This window comes from Hyperolius riggenbachi, chromosome 10 (assembly GCF_040937935.1).
Source record: "Hyperolius riggenbachi isolate aHypRig1 chromosome 10, aHypRig1.pri, whole genome shotgun sequence".
In the NCBI taxonomy this organism is placed as follows: domain Eukaryota; kingdom Metazoa; phylum Chordata; class Amphibia; order Anura; family Hyperoliidae; genus Hyperolius; species Hyperolius riggenbachi.
Window position 1 is genome coordinate 62,123,714 of NC_090655.1, and position 18,384 is coordinate 62,142,097.

The following is an 18,384-nucleotide window of genomic DNA, read 5'->3' on the forward strand; positions in this document are numbered from 1 at the left end:
GGCGTCACCAAGGGTGTCAGATTTCTGTACCAGCCTTAGGGGTGGGCAGGTGGCTTTGTATTGATCTGCTTCAATGTTTATGCCCAATTTCCTGCTTAATATCATTATGGTTATAGATATAGGTTTTGGTGTTACTAAAGGGCATTAGCAACCAGTTCATATTGGTAGACCCCCATATCAGGGAATAAGCTATTCTTAAAAGGGACCCTTCCTACTGTCCTAACAGTTTGCAGCACTTTGTATTGTACTTACAGTACTATTTGAAGTCAGGTTACTTCCTGACATCCCAGTATACCAAGTGTGTGTGTTTTTATGCTTCTTTCAATAAAGTGCAGTTTTTGAGCAGCATATACTGGTTTGTCCTTCTCCTTTTTGCCTACGAGTCCTTTTGCGCCTGCGCAGTAGAGTGGATCGAACGGCTTCAGCTATTTCTGCCTTACCCGAATGAAAAGCCGCTAGTGCGTCTGCGCAGGATCCCGGAGCCTTGTCAGGGTTGTTGGGGGAGCCAACGCTGGATTCACTCGAGTGTTCCCTGACGACGGCGGAAGGCCGAAACCGGTCGGAACGGTAGCTGGAGGCTGGGCAATTGTACAAAGAAGACCGTGAGACTGTTTTTGTGTATCTATATACACTATATGCGTATTACTACTAAGGGTCCCTGTCAAAAGGACCCCTAAAGTAAGATATTGTATATGTGGTATCATTTGAAGTTTATTAAAATATATTGCTTTTAATGACAGTAGTGACCTGTTGGTGATTTTTATCCTGGTGATGGTCACTGTCTGAGGATATACACTGTGGTGTCTACAGATAACAGTGTGATCGCCTAGCGCTGTGGATTTACATTTGGAAGTTCTATTAAAACCTATTGTGGATATGGTTATCCTGAGCAGCTGGTGAAAAAGACATATATAGAGGAATTTTCAAGTTGGAGCAGCGCCTGTATTTGCATCTTTTAACGTAACTACCGTCTAATTACACGTACAGCGATGCGATCTGCAGCTGCGCTGGGGACAGCCGTGTGACACGTCCCCTCCTGAGACACAGAGGTGATAAGCTGTCAAAGGCTGAAGCCTATGACAGCTGATCACGGGGATTGGCTGGAGGGGGGTTACAGTATAAAAAAATAAACACTTATTTTTATTAAAAAAAACACACACAAATAAATAATCAATCATTGGGAGGGGGGGGGGGGGGCGTCGATCAGACAACACCAACAGAAAGCTCTGTTGGTAGGGGGAAAAAAGGGGGGGGGGGGGGTGGAATCACTTGTGTGTTGTGTCGAGTGGCCCTGCAGCTTGGCCTTAAAGCTGCAGTGGCCAATTTAATGCAAAATGGCCTGGTCTTTAGTAGAGATGTGGCGAACTGTTCGCCCGGCGAACATCTCTGTAGCTCTTACTACTTCCGGGTCGCACTGACCCGGAGTAGTACGCCTGCGGTTCCCGGCGGAGCGCGTCCTAGATCGCGCTCCTGTTGCCGGGCACTCTATGCGCATGAGCATGACGTCGTTCATGTCGTCACGCACACGCGCAGAAAGTGCCCAGCAACAGGAGGGCGATCTAGGACGCGCTCCGCCGGGCAGCGCAGGCGTACTACTCCGGGTCAGTGTGACCCGGAAGTAGTAAGAGCCCAAGGGATTTGGAGATGTTTGCCGGCGAACGGTTTGGGAACCGTTCGCCACATCTCTAGTCTTTAGTGGGGTTTAACACGAATGTTTGTTTTTTCTTTAAAGGTTATTTTGCTGCTGCTTAACTTTTAGAGCATATAGTAAATTCTGAGTTCAAGTCTGCTTTAAGTATTACCTCCTAGTGGTGGGGCCCGACTTGTTAGATGTTCTCAGCTTGGGGCAGCATGTTGGCGTAGTGGTTAGCCCTCTCGCCTTGCAGTGCTGAGTCCCGGGTTCAAATCCCAGCCAGGTCAACATCTGCAAGGAGTTTGTATCTTCTCCTTGTGTCTGTGTGGGTTTTCTCTGGGCACTCCAGTTTCGTCCCACATCCCAAAAACATACAGATAAGTTAATTGTCTTCCGTCTAAATTGGGCGTAGACTACGATACATACACTACACAATATATACATAGACCTAGTTACCAGGCGGCAGCAGCAGCAAGCAGTTACCAGGCAGCAGCAGCAAGCAGTTACCAGGAGGCAGCAGCAAGCAGTTACCAGGAGGCAGCAGCAAGCAGTTACCAGGCGGCAGCAGCAAGCAGTTACCAGGCGGCAGCAAGCAGTTACCAGGCAGCAGCAGCAAGCAGTTACCAGGCAGCAGCAGCAAGCAGTTACCAGGCAGCAGCAGCAAGCAGTTACCAGGCAGCAGCAGCAAGCAGTTACCAGGCAGCAGCAGCAAGCAGTTACCAGGCAGCAGCAGCAAGCAGTTACCAGGCAGCAGCAGCAAGCAGTTACCAGGCAGCAGCAGCAAACAGTTACCAGGCGGCAGCAAGCAGTTGTGAGAGTTTGAGAGGCATTTCACTGCTTATCTGCTGTCTGTAGAAATGAGGCCTTAACCACTTGCCGACCGCGCACTCATACCGCGCGTCGGCAAAGTGGCAGCTGCAGGACCAGCGACGCAGTATTGCGTCGCCAGCTGCAGGCTGATTAATCAGGAAGCAGCCGCTCGCGCGAGCGGCTGCTTCCTGTCAATTCACGCCGGGGGGCTCCGTGAATAGCCTGCGGGCCGCCGATCGCGGCTCGCAGGCTAAATGTAAACACAAGCGGAAATAATCCGCTTTGTTTACATTGTACGGCGCTGCTGCGCAGCAGCGCCGTAAGGCAGATCGGCGGTCCTCGGCCAATCAGCGGCCGGGGATCGCCGCCATGTGACAGGGGACAGCCTGTCACTGGCTGCACAGGACGGATAGCATCCTGTGCAGCCCCGATCACCGGGGATGAGCAAATAGGAGAGGGAGGGGGGAATTTCGCCGCGGAGGGGGGCTTTGAGGTGCCCCCCTCGCAACATGCCTGCAGGCAGGAGCGATCAGACCCCCCCTGCACATCATCCCCATAGGGGGGAAAAAAGGGGGGCGATCTGATCGCTCTGTGTGCCAGCTGATCTGTGCTGGGGGCTGCAGAGCCCACCCAGCACAGATCACAAAAAATAACGCTGGTCCTTAAGGGGGGGTAAAGGGTGGGTCCTCAAGTGGTTAAGCAAAACTTGATATGCATGAGAGATCTCATACTGGTGACAAACCTTATTCTGTGCTTAGTGTGCGAAATGTTTTTATACAGAAATTTCATTTTCTCACACATAAGACTCCGAGTCCTCACACCGAGGAGAAGCTGTGCTTTGAGCGTAATAAAGTGGTTGATTTACTTCTGAAACCTTGCCATACATGAGTGATCGTGCACTACTGAGTGGCCCTATTTATGTCCTGAGTGTTGGAAATGTTACAGAGGTAAAGCAAACCTTGTCATGCATGAGCAATCTCGCATAATTGAGAAGCCTGTTGTATGTGCTGAGTGTGGGAAATGTTAGAGGTAAAGCAAAACTTGTCATACATGAGTGATCTCACATAATTGAGAAGCCTGTTGTATGTGCTGAGTGTGGGAAATGTTAGAGGTAAAGCAAAACTTGTCATACATGAGTGATCTCACATAATTGAGAAGCCTGTTGTATGTGCTGAGTGTGGGAAATGTTAGAGGTAAAGCAAACCTTGTTATGCATGAGCGATCTCGCATAATTGAGAAGCCCTATTTATGTCATGAGTGTGGTAAATGTTTGAGGTAAAGCAAACCTAGTCATACATGAGAGAGAGCACATATACCAGGCTTCTCAATTGTGTGCAGAGTGTGGGAAATGTTTCAGAGGTAAAAGCAAATCTTGGCATAGATGAGTGATCTTAAACTATTGAAAAGCTCTATTTATGTGATGAGTGAGGGAAATGTTTTGGAGGTAAAGAAAATCTTGTCATATATGAGAGATCTCACAATGACAGACATGACACTCGACTCATACTCATTGCAAATGTCTAACAAGTGGAGATTTATGCCAAAATATTTCCAACACTCATCACATAAATAGAGATTTCAATAGTGTGTGCTCACACATGTATAAGGTTTGCTTTACCTCCAAAACCTTTCCCACACTCGGCACATAAACTCTCAGTAGTGTGTGATCATTCAGGTATGACAGTTTGTGTTAGCCCTAAAACATTTCCCACACTCATGACATAAATATGGTGTCTCAATCGTGTGGCATCTCACATGTATGACAAGGTGTGCTTAACCTCTAAAGCAAACCTTGCCTTACACAAGAGATCTCACACAATTGAGAAGCCTGCTGTATGTGCTGAGTGTGTTGCAAATGTTTTTGAGATAAAGCAACCCTTGCCAATACATGAGTGAACTTACACCACTGAGTGTCCCTATTTATGTCCTGAGTGTTGGAAATATGTCAGAGGAAAAGCAAACCTTGTCATACATGAGTGATCTTAAACTATTGAAAAGCTCTATTTATGTGAGGAGTTAGGGAAATGTTTTGGAGGTAAAGAAATAGTCATATATGATGGATATCACAATGACGTGCACGATACTCTACCCATACTCAAATCAAATGTCTGATAAGCAGAGAGTTATGCCCAAAACATTTCCCACACTCGGCACATAAATAGAGCTTTTCAGTAGTGTGTGCGCTCTCTTATTTGACAAGGTTTCCTTTACCTCTAAAACATTTCCCACACTCAGCACATAAACAGGGCCTCTCAGTAGTATACGATCACTCAGGTATGACAAGGTTTGCTTAACCTCTAAAACATTTCCCACACTCGGCACATAAATAGGGCCTTTCAGCAGTGTGAGATACTTGTATATGACAAGATTTGCTTTACCTTCAGAACATTCCCACACAGCATAATATGTGGTCATGTCAGAGATAGCCTGATAGCAAGTGGTACAGGATAATGAGAATGCACATAGGGGCTTCTAAGTAGTGTGAGAGCAGCAGCTCGCCAGCAGCCTAGCGCTGTACTGAGCAGCAATTCCATCAACTTTTACATATAAAGTCACCCAATCAGTGTAACCCCTTACCTCCCAGCACAGCTATTCCAACCCCTCTGCACACTTTTCATGTAGATATTTGTTCAGTGCCGACACGTCTGATGAACAATTCTCCAGTTGATTAACATCTATATGTCTTTTTGTTCCCCCCAGGCTGTGTATATGTCTTTTTGTTTCCCCCAGGCTGTGTATAAGAGAGATGACCCTGAACCTCTCAGGAATAATTGGCACATTGGGTCACATGCAGCATCGGGAGCCTTACAGAGGATGCAGTAGACCGGTGCCTGGAGATCTGGTATGTTTCCACTGCGTACCGCTCTGCATTAGTGGGAGAGAGGTATGGGGGGGGGGGGGGGTAGTGTCGCACTGAGACCCCCGATTACTGGAATGCATAAGCAACCAGTATTACACATATCCGGCCTCAGGCAATCCCCACCTGTGCAGCATAATAGAGGCTCTGCTGTATCTGTATAAGCAGAGTATCCGCTTTTAGTGCTATTTTACACCATCTGTGTTCCCATACGAATAGCAGATTCCTTAGCAAAATAGAAATTGCGGCAGATATTTTTCACCAGAGCATTTCTTTTATTCAAATCCAAATCGTGCCTTTGCTGCATTTTTCCATGTTTCAGCTAATTTAGAATTAGGGGAACAAAAATTTCAAACACAAAAAAATAAAATAAAAAAGCATGCTAATGCAATTGTGATTTTGGTGTAAAAGGGCCCCTACTGTGTATACTGGAGGTGTCAAGCCAGTATTCAAATACAAGGCAAATGCATATTATTGATCTGAGATACGGTACTTTAAAGTAAACCTGTATGGCATTTGGTAAAGTGTCTGCTGAAGGTGAAGCTATGCTCAAACTTTGGGTCATTGTTGCCTGAAACGGTTGATTGATTTGGAAGGATCGGTGTACAGAGACGCTGCTTGGCACCTGGGGGAGCAGCCTGCTTCACTCTTTACAGAGGAGGATAAAGCCCTGTGCACACGAGGCATGTCCCCGAAGCTGTGTAGATATGTTGCTAGCCTGTGCTCTGTTGCTATGTGGGGGGGGGAGGGCCAATAGAGCAGCTCTTGAATGACGTCATATGACAGCCAGGTGAGTGGGTAGCACAATGCTTTTGACCAGTGATCGGCTGAAATGATTTACTGGACTGATCACTGGAGGGGATGCGGAGGCCACTAGCCTGTTTGCTTAGACCAACATAAATTATCTTGGGTGACCAAATCTGAAGTGAGTGTAGCTTAAGGCTGCATTGTATACAACCTGTCCTACTTCCCTATATAGCTGCAGTGAGAAATGGGACTGGTTGCTATGGCAGCACAAATACTTCCCACATGAGGTGCTGGGCTACCGCTCTCTCTCTCTCTCTCAGCGCTATGACCAGGGAAGGGGGAGGCACTATCCTCTGGGTGCAGAGCCCTGAGTGTGCCTTTTCCCCCTCCGCTCGGCTGTATACAGAGTATATGGAGTGAGTTGGGATCGTTACCTGTCTGTCTGCTGGGACCCCTCTTCATCCTGTTGTGCAGTCACAATGTCCCCTCTCTATGGCATCCTCTCATTATGTGCGCCACTGGTGGAGTACAAAAAGGGGATGCTGTGACTGTGCGACAGAGTATAGAGGGTAGGGGTGATCAATGAAATGCATATATTTGCATAAACTTAGAAATATTTGCATCTTCAAAATGGATAAATCTGTTTAAACCTGGACTTAAAATGATTGGTCCATTTTCAAACTGCATATATTTGCATAACAATTAGCATCAACTTGGAAATATTTGCATCTCATTGATATCCCTACCTGGAGGGAACCTGGCAGCACCCAGAGAGCTAACTGTTCCGGATTGCTCCACATATTCTGCATATGGGGGGCTGCCTAATACTGGGGATACATCTGACTATACTGGGGAGGGGGCTACCTAATGCTGGAGCACAGTGGACTATACTAGTCTCTAGTGCTGGATAACATTTTCAGCCCTGGTGATAACTGAAGCTGATGCCCACTAGAAATGATCAATGAGATGCAAATAGCACAAGTTGATTTTTATGTTCATTTCTACAAATCTCTGCAGCCTGAAAATGGAACGCGCACACCTCAACTACCCCCCCCCCACACGCACACGCCTCAACTACCCACCACAACCCCCCACAACTACACACACACACACACACACACACACACACACACACACACACACACACACACACACACACACCCTACATACCCTACACACACACACACACACACCCTACACACACACACACACACACCCTACATACCCTACACACACACACACACACACACACACACACACACACACACACACACACACACACCCTACACACACACACACACACACACACCCTACACACACACACCCTACACACACACACACACACCCTACACACATACCCTACACACACACACACACACACACATCCTACACACTCACACCCTACACACACCCTACATACCCTATACACACACACACACACACACACACACACACACACACACACACACACACACACACACACACACACACACACCCTACACACACACACACACACCCTACATACCCTACACACACACACACACACACACACACCCTACACACACACACACACACACCCTACACACACACACCCTACACACACACACACACCCTACACACATACCCTACACACACACACACACACACACATCCTACACACTCACACCCTACACACACCCTACATACCCTACACACACACACACACACACGCCCTACACACACAGACACCCTACCAGTGGTGCTCACCGCCAGGTCGTGATCACGCTTACGCGTGGATTCACGACCATTTTGACGCATTCCGCCTCGGACACGAAAATCCGTGAATAGATTTTCAACCACGAAAATCTACTTCGGCTTCGCGTGAATGCGAACAGAAATCCGCATTCACGCTCGTGAAACCCGGCGCTGAAGTCGTGGTTTGCGGAAATGCGTCAAACTATGCGGAAGTGACACATTGCAGGCCAATCAGAGTGCCCCTGCCAGGCCCTAGCAACCAATCACAGGAGGGGAGCTATGCCCTCCCCTCCTGAATATAAAGCGGCGGCCATGATGGAAAAGCTCTGTCCTTGCTAGACTGTGGTGCTGAGAGGATTATCTCCAGGCCATTGTTGTTTGAGCAAGTGCATTTATTGTGTTAAAAACAAAGCATTTTTTTTGCTAACACTGCTCTTATACTGTACACAGTTAGCTAGTCAGTGAGTGATTGCTGTAGTTAGTTGTAGTCAGTGTAGTGTGGTGGGAGTGTGGGAGTCTAGTGATTATTTAACTGTGTGTAGTGCAGGCAGGTTCAGTGCTGCAGTGTAGTCAGTGTAGTGGAGTGGGGATTATCTGTGTGTAGTGCAGGCAGGCAGGTTAGTGCAGCTGCAGTGTTCACTTGTATATTCCAGTGACAGTTATACACTTTTACTATTTGCAGGCAGCCAGTCACACCGCCGGCGCCGCTACTCTCTGCCAGCGCTGTTCATTCATTCTGTCAGTGACCTTGTGCCATGCCCAGTGCCCACTGCTCGCTCGCTGGCATATGAGCATCTCATTACACAGTGTGACATCCTTGTGTGCCCACTGCATCCTTCAGTGACCTAGTTGTATATCCAGTGCCCACTGCTGTGCCCACTGCATCCTTCAGTGACCTTGTACTGTGCCCACTGCATCCTTCAGTGACCTAGTTGTATATCCAGTGCCCACTGCTGTGCCCACTGCATCCTTCAGTGACCTTGTACTGTGCCCACTGCATCCTTCAGTGACCTAGTTGTATATCCAGTGCCCACTGCTGTGCCCACTGCATCCTTCAGTGACCTTGTACTGTGCCCACTGCATCCTTCAGTGACCTAGGTGTATATCCAGTGCCCACTGCTGTGCCCACTGCATCCTTCAGTGACCTTGTACTGTGCCAGCACTATGACGCTGTGCTGCTACTACTACCACCAGTATGTTGCCATGGTCCTTCTGTGCTGCTGCTGCTGAACTGAACGCCCGCTTTGTCCTCCTCCTCCTCCTCCTGACTCAGTCGCTACCACGGTACCACCAATGCACTCTGTCTGCGTTATCACGGCCCGGGTCACCCGGGTGCATTTAATTTTTTGGCCAGCACTATGACACTGTGCTACTACTACTACTACCACCAGTATGTTGCCATGGTCCTTCTGTGCTGCTGATCTGACCGCCCGCATTGTCCTCCTCCTCCTGACTCAGTCGCTTCCACCAATGTACTCTGTCTGCGTTCACACTGCCCGGCAGTGCTGGTCGTAATGAAAGAATCTACGCTTACGGGTCGTTACGCGTAATTTTACGCTATTACGCGTTACGCAATTACGGTTACGGCGTAAGAAAGTACCTACGGAGCAGCCCCGTAATTACGCCTTGTTGTTACGCAGTTACGCGTAAGGATACCGTAATACAATTGCTTACGTTACGGTATTACGCTTGCTGCCGTAACATTCACGCGTACGTTTTGACGCATGCTTAGCATATGTACGCAATAGCTGTCACTCACTAGGCGGCGTCTTCCGAGTGACAGCTATTGCGTACATGCGTCAAAACGTACGCGTTGGCACGCATTCCGGGCACGCTCAGCCTCAAAGCCTGTGATTGGCTAATGCGTACAGAACAACAGGAAGTTCAAAAAAAAAGGCCATACGCGTGGAAGAGACCTGGAGAGAGACACAGAGTCACAGACTTCCTCTGCAGGACTCCACAGCCAGCCAGCCAGCCAGAATGCCTCCAAAAAATTGTCCTGAATTGAAAAGGATGGTGATTGAGGTAAGTGATCTATTGAACAAAATGCATATATGTTTGGTACTGTTTCTGTGCATTTATTGATATTTGACATTAAAAAATGTATCAGGTGTTTGTGAGAGTTTTTTATTTTATTTGTCACTGTAACTTTGCTTGTACCACTACTGTTAAAGGCACTCCGAGCTACGCGTCATGACGGTGGTCGGCGTGACAGTCCTGCGCATATGCGGGTTTACTGCGCATGCGCAGGACTGTCACGCCGGCCGCCGTCATGACGCGTATCAGCCGTCATAATGACGTGCCTCTTCCTATACCAGCAAGTGTCGGGGCCGACACTCGTCTGAGTGTCGCGGCTGTGTGCTCGGAGTCCCCTTATTAGTAGAGACACATTCACACTGTATTTTGCTAAATGGTAGCAATTTTTTTTTTTGAGCAGTTTTCAAGCGGTTCTTTAGCGGTTTGTGTTTACCTCTTTTTGCGCGGTTTGCATTTTTTGTATGGGAGTTCCTAGCGTCTACAGCATTTTGCGATTAGTGATTAGTGTTCTGATTGGGTTGTGTTTTTTTTTTTCTGGACCAAAAATGCAATAGCATAGGGGGCGATATTGTGGCTGGGAACGCGAAGAATCACTTGCGTTCCCAGCCTGACGGACGGTGACGGCGAAACCGGAAGTAAACGCCGGCGGGGACGGGAGGATCGGAGGGACACGGCGAGGGCACCGATCAGCTGTAGGGGGCTGAGGGAAGCCCCAGGTTAGTAAAACTTTTTTTTTTCCGGCTTAACCCCTTGAGGACCACAGTCTTTATACCCCTTAAGGACCAGACCCTTTTTTTCCATTCAGACCACTGCAGCTTTCACGGTTTATTGCTCGGTCATACAACCTACCATCTAAATTAATTTTACCTCCTTTTCTTGTCACTAATACAGCTTTCTTTTGGTGCAATTTGATTTCTGCTGTGATTTTTAGTTTTTATTATATTCATCAAAAAAGACATTAAAGAGACTCTGTAACATGAAAAACATCCCCTGGGGGGTACTCACCTCGGATGGGGGAAGCCTCCGGATCCTAATGAGGCTTCCCACGCCGTCCTCTGTCCCACGGGGGTCTCGCCGCAGCCCTCCGAACAGCCGGCGACTGTGCCGACTGTCAGTTCAATATTTACCTTTGCTGGCTCCAGCGGGGGCGCTGTGGCGGCTTTCTGGCCCGAACTACACGGAAATACCCGATCTCATTCGGGTCCGCTCTACTGCGCAGGCGCAGGAAACTTGCGCCTGCGCAGTAGAGCAGATCCGACGGCGATCGGGTATTTCCGTGTAGTTCGTAGCCGACAGCCGTCAGAGCGCCTGCGCAGGAGCCAGGAAGGTAAATATTGCGTCACCGCTGTACGGAGGGCTACAGCGAGACCCCCGAGGGATGCAGGACGGCGTGGGAAGCCTCATTAGGATCCTGAGGCTTCCCCCACCCGAGGTGAGTACCCCCCAGGGGCCGTTTTGTCGTTACAGTTCCTCTTTAACCGGTTCAGCGCCGCAGTGCCGAAAATCTCATGCATCCGAGCAACGTTCACCTCCCATTCATTCGCCTATAACTTTATTGCTACTTATCACAATGAATTGATCTATATCTTGTTTTTTCCGCCACTAATTAGGCTTTCTTTGGGTAGTACATTTTGCTAAGAATTATTTTTTTCTAAATCCATTTTAACAGGAAGATTAAGAAAGAAATGAAAAAAAATCATTATTTCTCAGTTTTTGGCCATTATAGTTTGAAATTAATATACGCTACCGTAATTAAAACTCATTTATTTTGTTTGCCTATCTGTCGCGGTTATTTCACCGTTTAAACGATGTCCCTATCACAATTTATAGTGCCGATATTTCATTTAGAAATAAAGGTGCATTTTTTCAATTTGCGTCCATCGCTATTTATAGGCTTATAATTTTAAATAATATAATAACATACTCTCTTGACATGCATATTTAAAAAGTTCAGACCCTTGGGTAACTATTTATGTTGTTTTTGTTTTTTTTATTGTATTTTTTTTTGTTTTTTTTAAATAAAAAAATGTATGTGGGTAATTTTTGGGGTGGGAGGGAAACTGCTATTTTCTAATGTAAAATAATGTAATTGTTTTATTAAAAATGTATGTGGGTGCAGTTTACTATTTGGCCACAAGATGGCCACAGTGAGCAAAGTCCTGGATGCGAACTATGTCGCATCCAGGAACTAAAATTCAGAGGAGTTGTTTCCTGGGGGGCAGAAATACCACGCTCTCTGGAGAGAAAGCGTCGGTATTTCTGCGGGGAAGTCAGATCGGTGAATGGGAATTATATTCCCATTCACTGATCGGGGGGCTAGCGGCGGGCGGCGGGTGCGCGCGCGGGCGCGCGCCCGATCGCGCGCACCACGCAGGGAACACAGCAGTGCCTTTCTGGACGAGAAAGCTCGTCCAGAAAGGCCGAACTGGTTAATTTTGTCAAAAGAATGAATTTTTTAACTTTCTGTGCTGACATTTTTCAAATAAAATAAAATTTCAATATACATTTTTGTCCAGATTTATTATGCTACATGTCTTTGATAAAAAACAACAACAATAAGTGTATATTTACTGGTTTGGGTAATAGTTATAGCGTTTACAAAGTATGTTGCCAAAATTGTATTTTCCCATTTTGAAGCATCGCTGACTTTACGGAGCACCTGTCAGGTTTTATGAGGTGCCAAAATTCCATGATTAAATACCCCCAAATGACCCTATTGTGGAAAGAAGACATCCCAAAGTATTCACTAGGGCCCGTTCAGATCACAAATGCGGATGGGCATGCGTGCGGAACGCGTGTGGACCACAACGCGTACGAACGCATGGCCATCCGCGTTTGTGTGCGTTGCGTGGCTGATCCCATCACTGAAAAGTGAATGGGACAGCCACGCGTTTTGTCAAAATCTGCATGCAGCATGCGTTCCCGGACCGCACAGGTCCGGAACGCATGCAGTGTGAACATCAGACAGTGCACTCTATGCACTGTCTGATGTCATGGGTGTCGGCCTCCATTCCAAAACGCGGCTGGAAACGCGTGCAGTGTGAACGGGCCCTAAGAGGCATGGTAAGTTCATAGAATTTTTTTTGTCACAAGTTAGCGGAAATTGACACTTTGAAACAAAAATAAAACAAAAAAAAAGTTTCCATTTCTGCTAACTTGTTAAAAAAAAATAAAAAAAATCTGCCACGGACTCACCATGCCCCTCTCTGAATACCTTGGGGTGTCTACTTTCCAAAATGGGGTCATTTGTGGGGTGTGTTTACTGTCCTGGCATTTTGGGGGGTGCTAAATTGTAAGCACCCCTGTAAAGCCTAAAGGTGCTCATAGGACGTTGGGCCCCTTAGCGCACCTAGGCTGCAAAAAGGGGTCACACATGTGGTATTGCCGACCGTACTCAGGAGAAGTAGAATAATGTGTTTTGGGGTTTATTTTTAAACATACCCATGCTGGGTGGGTTAAATATCTTTCTAAATGAGATTTTTTAGTTGTTTTTTTTTTTTTACACATAATTGTCCATTTACATAGAGATTTCTCCCACCCAGCATGGGCATGTGTAAAAATACACCCCAAAACACATTATACTACTTCTCCTGAGTACGGCGATACCACATGTGTAACACTTTTTTCTAGCCTAGGTGCGCTAAGGGGCCCAACGTCCTTTGAGTACCTTTAGGATTTCAAAGATCATTTTCATGAATTTAGTTTCTAGACTACTCCTCATGCTTTAGGGCCCCTAAAATGCCAGGGCAGTATAGAAACCCCACAAATGACCCCATTTTAGAAAGAATACACCCCAAGGTATTCTGTTAGGAATATGGTGAGTTCATAGAAGATTTTATTTTTTGTCACAAGTTAGCGGAAATATATATATTTTTTCCCCCCCAAAGTGTCATTTTCCGCTAACGTGACAAAAAATAAAATCTTCTATGAGCTCACCATACTCCTAACAGAATACCTTGGGGTGTATTCTTTCTAAAATGGGGTCATTTATGGGGTTTCTATACTGCCCTGGCATTTTAGGGGCCCTAAAGCAAGAGGAGTAGTCTAGAAACTAGTAGTCTAGAAAAATGGATGGGTGGCAGTGAAAGGTGGTGACAGGGGATGATTGACGGGTGATTGACAGGTGATTTACAGGGGAGACTAGATGTAAACAAGGGGGGTGGGGCTGAGTATGTGGGCGGGTAATTGGCTGCCCAAGGGGCACATTATGGTCTGATCTGATAGGTAGCAGTGACAGGTGGTGACAGGGGGTGATTGATGGGTGATCAGTGGGTGATTTAGAGGGGAGAACAGATGTAAACAATGCACTTTGGTGGTGATCTGACGGTGGGTCTGAGGGCAATCTGAGGGTGTAGGCGGGTGTTTGGGTGCCCGCAGGGGCCAGTTTAGGTTCTGATCTGATGGGTGGCAGTGAGAGGTGTTTACAGGGGGTTATTGATGGGTGATTGACAGGTGATTGATAGGTGACCATTGGGTGCTTATAGGGGAGGATAGATTTGGGGAGCAGATGGTTTTCATAGGCAGTCATATGTTGATTCCAGTGTCTCAAAATATCAGTCAGAAGTATTCATAGCTGGCTAACAATATCTGTGATAGTCATCATAGGTGGCTCCCAATATCTGGCACTAGCCATAGTTGGGCCACAACATCTTTCACTTTATGTAATTATAGATGGCAAGCAATATCTGTCAGAAGTTATAGGTGGCCACTTATATCTTCTTGTAGTCATCATTATTCCATAAGTATCTGCCCGCAGTCATAGTTGGTTGAACTTGTTTCCAAAAATTTTTTGACACTGTCATATAATTTTTATAATGTTGAAACATGATTAAAGTAAAGTTAATCCTAATTAATAAATAATTAATCCATACAATGGTCATGAATACTGTAAAATTGTTTTGCAGGAATTTACTAAAGGCCGATATGACCTGTCGGTGGGCGAGGCCAAGAAGCGGGTGGTCCGGAAGGTCCAGTTCCTGTTGAGGAAAGACTTCAACAGGAACTTGAAGGTGAAGCAGGTCCAGATAATTTGAAGCAACCTGAAAAGGAGGGACAAAGAGCTCGTCAAGAGCATCCAGGAAGCCCTGTCATGTAAGTCAGCCAACTAATAGTTTATGTATGTGTATCTTGGGGTCTTTATACTGTATCTAATTATCCTATAAAAATACCATGTGCAGTGAATATTTTAATAGAGTTGTGTAGTATATACAGTAAAAGTATCCGTTCAATATTCACAGCTCATCACTTTTTCCACCTTTTTTTTTTTTTTTTTTTTTTTTGGGACGGATTTATTCCAAAATGGGTTACCTAAACTATTTTTTGTGCTCCTGTGTGGGCATAGTGATGATATTTGTGCAGTATTTGCTGAGTGTTCGTTTTTGATAACCACTGATGATCACCTGGTACTCTTAATGCCCTTGGCAACTGCCAAGGTTTGCCTTGTGGATGATCCGGCTCTGGTGCACAGCCATTTTAAGATCTCTCCAGAGTTATTAAATTTGATTGATGCCTATGTTCATGCTTGGCCTCTCAAGAGCATACGCAGACTTGTCTCAAAGCCACTCCTTTGATATATTTGCTGTGTGTGTAGGGTTTTATTCCTAATAAAGATGAACCATTGCCCCAGGGCCCAGTCTACGTTCAAGAGCGCTCTTTATAGCCTATCCTATTTATATTTTACTATATTTAAGAGTAATATTCTTTCATGTCCAATAAAGAAATAAAAGGTATTAGAATATAACTTTAAAGAAAAAAAATTACTTTCAGTAAAAACGTAATACTTTTTACCAATTTCATGACATATTTTGTTCTCATTATATTATTTATTATTGTTTATTACAGCTGGATCTGCTTCTCGTCCACCGGCACCACCTGCACAGCAACGCCCAGCCCGCCGACAGGACAGGAGGACCCCCCCGTCTGCGCAGCCCCAGGACCTGCAGGAAGGAGATGCCCCAGGACCCAGCACCTCCCGGTCTTCCTCCCCAGGCCCCTCCTTTCACAGCCAGCGAGTGGCCAGGCGATCTGCCGGATGCCTCCAGACAGGTAAAAATCTTTCAGTCTATAATTAAGAGGTTTTGGATCAGGATCAGGGGTCGAGTCCTGCGTGAACGCGGATGGACGACGTCCACTTACTTTTATTGGAGACTGGACGTCGTCCATCCTTGCACCCTGGAGGGGAGCAGCGCAGTGGAGAGGAGCATTGGGCAGAGCAGTGGGGAAGGGCGGACGTTTCCCACCCCCTTCCCTCACCTTGGCTGTTAGTGGCAGCGGGCCTCAGTGTGCGGGATTTACCTCCTCCTGTTCCGGAGAGTTGACGTTGTGCGTGCAGCTAGTCTGGTCTAGTCAAGACCAGAGCAGCGACACAGCTTCAACTCGCCGGAATGAGGAGGAGGTAAGTCCCGCCCACTGATGCCCGCTGCCACTACCAGCCACCACCGCAATCGTTCTGGAGGGGAGAGCCAGAAATAGTAGCCCAAGGTGAGGGAAGGGGGGGGGGAAACGTCCGCCCTTCCCCGCTGCTCTGCCCAATGCTCCTCTCCACTGCGCTGCTTCCCTCCAGCTGTGGGGACACCTGGCTACATATGCTGGGGCCACTATACACCTGGCTACATATACTGGGGCCACTATACACCTGCCTACATATACTGGGGCCACTATACACCTGGCTACATATACTGGGGCCACTATACACCTGGCTACATATGCTGGGGCCACTATACACCTGGCTACATATACTGGGGCCACTATACACCTGGCTACATATACTGGGGACAACTACATACCTGGCTATACTGGGGCCACTATACAACTGGCTACATATACTGTGGACACCTATACACCTGGCTATACTGTGGACACCTATAGACCTGGCTACCTATTCTGGGGACATCTATACACCTGGCCACCTATTCTGGGAATATCTATACACCTGGCCACCTATTCTGGGAATATCTATACACCTGGCCACCTATTCTGAGGACATCTATACACCTGGCTACCTATTCTGGTTACATCTCTACATCTGGCCACCTATTCTGGGGACAACTATACACATGACTACTTATACTGGGGACACCTATAGACCTGGCTAGCTATACTGGGGGTACCTATTTTGGGGGAACTGCTGTCAGCTCTGTATTTATGGGGAACCGATGATGCCAGATTACCAGGGCCGGCCCGCCCATGAGGCGGGGTGAAACTTTTGCCTCAGGCGGCACTTCTGGGGGGGCGGCACCCACCCGTCCATGTGTGTGGGGGGCCGCCCGAGCTGGAGGGGATAGCGGGCAGGAAGGGGGTATTGGGCCTAGCGGCGGGGAGGGGGGTCGGACCCCCCCCCTCCCTCGCCTGGGTCCCCCGTCCTCCGCTCCCCTCCAGCTTTAAAAAGGTCCGTGCTGTGGCTGCAGCTCTTCGTAAGAGGCAACGGGCGGGGATTACTCACCTCTTTCTCGTTCCAGGCCAGCGTGCGCTCCACTGACGTCGCTTCCTGCTACGCCGCAGGAAGTGACGTCAGTGGAGCGCACGCTGGCCTGGAACGAGGAAGAGGTGAGTAATTCCCGCCCGTTGCCTCTTGCGAATAGCTGCAGCCACAGCACGGACCTTTTTAAAGCTGGAGGGGAGCGGAGGACGGGGGACCCAGGCGAGGGAGGGGGGGGTCCGACCCCCCTCCCCGCCGCTAGGCCCAATACCCCCTTCCTGCCCGCTATTCCCTCCAGCTCGGGCGGCCCCCAACAACAACGGCTTGGGGGGGGGGGGGGGGGAGGGCGGCGGCGATTTCTTTGAAAATTGCCTCAGGCGGCAAAAAGTCTAGGGCCGGGCCTGCAGATTACGTGTATTTTGGGGAACCTCTGCCAGATTTTGTATGTTCGTGAACCACTGCTGACAGATTACATGTATTTTGGGTGTTACGTGTATTTTGGGTGATCCACTGACAGGTTTTGCGTATTTTGGGGAACTGCTTCCAGATTATGTGTATGTTGGGGGAACTGCTGCTGCCAGATTGTCTATTTTGGGGTAACCACTGCCATAGTATCTGTATTTTGGAGGAACCTCTGCCAGATTATGTGTATTTTTGGTGAAATGCTGTCAGACTACATCTACTTTTTGGGGATACACTACGACAGAGCTCAAACTTCTCCTGGCAGACCTTTTATACCACTGCTAAGGACATGTATATTTGGCCCCACCCATGACCATGCCCACGCTATGCTTAACCAAACCCATTTTTTGGCGCGGCGCAGAGATTTTTAGGGTGAGTCCACTCCCCTCTTTTTCAAGGACTACACCCCTGATCAGGATGATACCATTTATTGGCTAACTTAAACGAATAGAAACCTGCAAGCTTTACACTGTAGAGACTTCGTCGAGGTACATTTCCATTACATGCGTTACGATGCGGCACACCACGGGTGTCCTGAAACCATTGCACGGCAGTGGTATAGTTTGTATTGCGTTCAGGTTATGCGGAGCGGTGTACACTGATCCAATAATCTGCAGCATGCTTCATATTCTCGCAGGGCTGCATCTGCGTCCCATCTCCTCTAATCACTTCTGCATTGGGAGATGC

General features: G+C 47.6%; 1 long non-coding RNA gene across 1 annotated transcript in view; it reads left to right on the forward strand.

Moving 5' to 3' along the window:
- Positions 1-18,384, forward strand: part of LOC137537328 (uncharacterized) — a 93,642-nt gene that overhangs the window by 43,971 nt on the left and 31,287 nt on the right. The window contains exon 5 of the long non-coding RNA XR_011024595.1: positions 5,144-5,285. This is a non-coding gene — a long non-coding RNA (uncharacterized lncRNA). The remainder of the gene's footprint in view (positions 1-5,143; positions 5,286-18,384) is intronic.